Below are 6,009 nucleotides of genomic sequence, written 5' to 3'. Positions count from 1 at the left end.
CTATCATCATCATCATCATCATTATTATCACTATTATTAAAGTATTGCTGAATTATTATTAGTATATTATTTGCATTATTGTTATTATTAATATTATCATTATATTATTTACATTATTATTATCATCGTCATTATTATCATTATTATTGAAATATTGTTAAATAATTATTTTCATTATTATTTTCATTATTATTATCGTTTTATGAATGCTATTTTAGTAATTTCATTATTGTAAGTAGTCGTTATTATGAGATGTTGAAATATTTTCTTAACGAATTTTTCGTACTCTAGTGCAATGATTAAAATACAAGAAAAACATTAACTAGAGAACGTATTCATGGACGTGTACGTACCTGTGTACTTTATACATACAATTAGATAACGACACATCTTTTATAAGTAACTGGCAGGGCCAGAATCGCTTCAAAGGGCATATCGTGATCCTTGGCCAAAAATATCGATCGTAAGGAGCGAACAGAGAAAAAAACAAAAATTAGAAACAAATTTCTGTTTTTTTTTTTTTTTTTTTTCGCGATAAAAAAAAGAACGCGAAAGTATTAGAGACAAATTCATTTGCACAAAATTATGATAGGAAGCCTATTACGTATATATATATATGTAATAGGATTCTTTTCATAAGTTACATACCATCGAAAAAAACGACAACCAAGCACCACTCATTCTTGAAATTTCAATTGACTCACTCTGTATATTAATATATATATATATATATTAGGATATATATGTATATTTATGTATAATAATTACATTTGGCTTACTTTGAGAGGCCTGCAAGTACGGAAAAGTCAGAAGAAAATTAATCGAGCTTAAAAATTAGAAAATTGATCGAATAAAACTGAGAAAAACGGTTGCGTGCATTAGGGTGCATAATTTATTAGCTTACAGCAGCATTACCGGCAACGCCACCCTGAACTTAGCATGACCAGTTTTTAATCACGTTTATTGGTAACACAGATTCCGGCCGTCTGTTGCATACATTATGTTTTATTTTCATTTTCACTTTCATTTTTATTCATTTTTTATTTTTTTTTTCTCTGGCCAAAGTAGCCGTGAAAAGAATGGATTTGGCGAAAGAAATTCTATCGCTTGATTCTCTTCTATTAGCAGGAACTCAACAACTCTCCCTTGAGCAAAAAATATTTTTGATAGCGAGTTTAATTAATTTACATTCGAAAAATAGTCTATATAATTTCAGCGAGTGGTTAATATTGGTCAAAATAAAATATGTAAGGCAGAAGCACCGTTTGTAACCACTGCACCATCTTTGGCCATTATCGTAAAAGGTTTCGATATTATTAGTTTCCGGGACCATAAATCTATTAAATTATAGAATTCATTAGTAAAACATATCCTGCCGGTAATACTAAACGGAAGTTTTTTATAATGAATTTTTTAAAAAGCAATGTTAGCAGCGACGAAAGCTGATTTAACATTTTCTTCACCATTCGTGACCACGTCCCCTTATTTGTGTGTGAAGAATGTGGCTATAAACGGATCAATTGATGGCCACAGACGTTAATTGCTAAATTGACCGAAAACGGCGCATCCACCGTATGGCATGGTATAAACAGGTCTCGGCTTGAACTTTGGTCAACTTCGTTCTTACATCTATGGGCAATAATATGCGCTTTAAGTAATACGATTGCCCTTGATAGTGCAGTTATAGGGTGGCTCAAGTGACTCACTATATCGAAAATTGGGACGGTGTCAAAGTTTCGAATTCGAAAAGTTCCTAAAGCGCAGAATCCCGAATGTTTTCGTGGCGAAACTTAAAGTAAAGAGACAAAACTTTGACGAAACATCAAACTTTCGAGTGGTCGAAAATCCGACGCTCAAAGTTCCGAAAGTAGAAAATACCGAAAAGACAAAATTCCGAAAGTGCGAAAAGAATAAGGAGTAAAATGAGCCATCGTGAGACTGTTTTCATGCAGACCATTCTGATTTTTGGTATTTCTGATTTTTTACCCGCACCCTACAAAAATGTAGTAACAACAGATTTTGTGCATGATAAAATTTCCTATAACTTTTACTAGAAACTTTTTTCTGTATAATGCATAGGTTTTTATTTATAGCGCGTCAAACTTTCTTTAACACGGTTATTGCTAAATATATAGTTAATGGTTATTGAAACATTGAGAATGGTGTGAACCAAAATTGTAGTCCATAAAATTTTCAGTAAACTTTGTTTCAACTTTTTTGGTCTATTGCAATTTTTGCTTTTCGGAATTTTGCTCTATCGTAACTTTACTTTTCGGAACTTTGCTCTATCGGAACTTTACTTTTCGCAATCTTGCATTTCGGAAATTTAAGCCGTCGGTTTTCTGACCATTCGAAACTTTGATGATTCCTCGAAGATTTGTTTCCCTACTTTAAGTTTCGTCACGAAAAAATTCGGAATTCTGCGCCTTCGGAACTTTTCAAATTCGGAACCTTGACACCGCCCCCGAAAATTGAAGAATAACAAGGCGGAATAAAAGTAAAAAGTAACGATTATCGTTTAAAAAAGATTAAGTAAAATAATAACATAATCATATATTATACCGCGTGTACGGCGAAAAACATTCGAGCTTTGATTAATAAATACGTACGTATAAATACATACAATTCATCGTTCATAGGGTAATTTTAATGAATTTAGAAATGAGAACTAACATTATTTATAATAATGAAAAAAAAAAAAGGAATATTACAGCATAGTTCTGAAATTTTCGTGACTATTTGACTGGTTTTTGTTTTTTTTGTTTTTCTCTCTTTTTCCAACCATAATCATTGTGTAATTTATGTACAATGTATCTGCGTATTCTATACATGTAATAAATCAATATGGGGTAGCACAGTGAGTGGTGATAAAATGTTGACATGTATTATTGTATTATGCATATGCGGTATGTTCGAAATTTCAAGGGCTACCTTTTCCTGATATTGCGTGTACCACAAATGTATATGGGGGATTCCACGTTAAATCGTACGAAAAAACGAGATTCCTTCGACTTGACGACTTCAGATGTTTTCGCCCTTTTACTCGCTTGAAGTTCGTATTTAATTCATCAAATCTGAATTTTTTCAGACTTTCCTGACCAAGCATTTTTTTACCACAGCTAGTCGAAAAACCGGCTTTCGACGATATTTCATTTCTTCAAGTTACCGTAGCTTGAAATTCAGATAACATATGGAAAAAGTTCCTATACAAAAGTTTCGCATCTCTGTATGAAATTTGTAAGAATAATTTTGTCCGATTTTTCGTGCCCCGTTAAAGTATAGTTTTCGTGAGAAAATATTGGTAAATCTTTGGCAACAAAATAGTGCCGGAATCGAATTGGCTGAAATTTTTACACGGCATGTCTTCTCCAATACCAAAGATTGTCTATAAGTTTCGTAGTGGGTGGTGAAGTAGTTCAAAAGTTACAAGGCAATGGTTTACATAGAACTTGGAAATTTCTCGTTCATACGTACTATAATGTGGCGATACGAACGGTGAAAGCTATACAGTCGGTATTACGATTCGCAACACGTCGTTGAATTCTTACCTTGGATGAATATGCTTCGATAATATTGTCCGGCGTTACGGAACTCGCGTATCATGACGGAAATCGTGATAAATGATTGACTGAACTATACTCCTCGAGAAAAAGTCGACGATCGAGATTATAAACAACAGGCGTAACAATTGACGATCGCGCTCGAGTGCGCAGCGGCGCAACGCGCAGGGTGAGCAGATTGCTTGCCGCGCCGCGAAGTTTGAATCGAATTCTCGCCACTGTGTGAATATCTGTTGATATATCTTCTGAACCACTACACCGCCCGTTATAAAGTTTTCAGATAACCTTTCGCATTAAAAAAAGCACGCCGTGTATAAATTGTAGCCCATTCGATTAGGGCAATTTTCAGTTACGAATAATTTGCGCGCATTTTGTATCAAAACTACAATGAAACGGGGTATGAAAAATACGGAAAAAATACTCTCGAGCGGTTCGTGAGAGAACCGAAAATTTTTGGGAAGGAGCTTTTTCATATGTCGTCCAAGTTTTTAGCTACGAGAATTCCAGACATTGTTGAAATCAATTTATTGGATGAGTTGTCGTAAAGAAATCATGGGTTGAAAAAATTCAAAGATCATCCTTTCGATATGCAGTTTAACTGTGTGAAAGGGCAATCAGGTTAAAGTGGGTCGGGGAAACCGACCGTTCGACTTGACGTGGAATACCCCATATACGTATATATTTTATATGCGTAAATAGTAACCTACCACTTGAAATACAAACGAATCGTTGGAACAAATTCAAATTGGCAATTGAAAATGTTACGAAACATATTTCGGAAGCAAGCATATTCTACCCTCACGGAAAAAAAACCCAAATTGGGTGTAAATTCGTACCCCTAACTTTTTTCTTATGGGACATTAGCATTGTCTATGAGTTTTGGGTACGAATTTACACCCAAGTGGGGTTTTTTCCCATGATGGTACGTTTCATTCTCAATTCGTAAGGGCCTCACGTTACTTGAATGATTACATTTAATGTATAAAAATCTATCCAAATGGTTCGGGATAAAAAACCTCATCTTGCAATTAGTTACACATATGAAGAGTGCCTCAACCGTGAGACACCTTTTATATTATGGTAAGTTCTTGTGATTCCATCAAGTGTCTCCCTTAATTCACGGCGTTCTGCCACTTCTTTCTTTTGTCAACTAATTTGTCTTAACTTGGGGGAAAAGTTTATTCATACGATTCCATTGTCACGCTCCGACTTGATTATTGTAGATCAATGTCCACGCGAATTTCGGTTATTATTTTTTACCTATGCTGTTCGCTCAAAATGTGCAAAAAATTGTCAACATACCAGTGTGAAGAAATTTGTCATGATATTCATTCTTAAATTCAATGAATGTATCTAGATAATGAAGAAAATAACCGAGGTCTTCCTTTGTTCTATAGGATGCTTTTCTCAAATGCAGAAACGATCTCTGCTGGTATGCTTCCTTGCGATTTATTGAATAATATTAGATATATATCTCATCTGTTCATTGGCATATTATTATAAGATGTATTGAGTGAAAGAAAAAAAAAAATCTACGACAAAATGAAACCTGATAATAAATAGGAAAAACCGAAATGCCGCTGGACACGGTTTAAAAATATTAATAAATATTATACTTACGTGTCGCACAACATGAATGTTGTGAAAATTGAATTTTATACGTGTGCGTAATTTACATGTGTATGTAATTTATAATCCATTAATGTACGAGTAAATATTAAAATGTAATTTCTATATACAATATACTACGAGAAATTGGATTAGACATATGATTTAGAAAAACAACAAACGAAAATTTAGTCCCATGTGACTGAAATTTGAATTTTCGGTAAACAGTATAAGGTGCATGATGCATATCAATAAACAATTTTACTAGGTGATGGAATTAATTCGTAGCGTTTTTTATTTCTTGAAAACAAATTTATAAAATCCTACGAATTAATTCCAGCACCTAATAATAAATTTATATATACATGCGTGTGTATATGTATATGTATGCAATATATGCGTGTGTAACGAATATTTGTATTGAAGGAAATTCGATAAAGGAAGAAATCTTTTTCTACCGCGTTTGCGTTACAATTTGAAAGTAATATTTTTGACTCACTGTAAGAGCGAATTAAATATCATTCATAGCAATCGGAATAGTGTCATAAGTTTCAACGATTCCGTTTATTTTAATGTGCAAGTGTACCGCAACACGTAATTTTTTCCCCGCAATGAATCCCTACAATATCAAAATTCTACACCGTTTAGAAATAATTCGCTTATATCCACCAGTATGATAATATTGCCATAGATTGTTCGTTGTGAAAAAACGTAAAAATATATGACGTCATAAGAAAGAATCAACTTGTTATTTTGTTACCGTTCATCGCTTCTCTTAAACCGATTATACTTGATGCTGGAAAAAAAAAAAATATACGGAACTGTGTATAATAAGAAAATG

The sequence above is a fragment of the Neodiprion virginianus genome, chromosome 2, assembly GCF_021901495.1.
Source record: "Neodiprion virginianus isolate iyNeoVirg1 chromosome 2, iyNeoVirg1.1, whole genome shotgun sequence".
Lineage (NCBI taxonomy): Eukaryota > Metazoa > Arthropoda > Insecta > Hymenoptera > Diprionidae > Neodiprion > Neodiprion virginianus.
The sequence above is the reverse complement of the archived record's forward strand: the minus strand, read 5'-3'. Positions refer to the sequence as shown.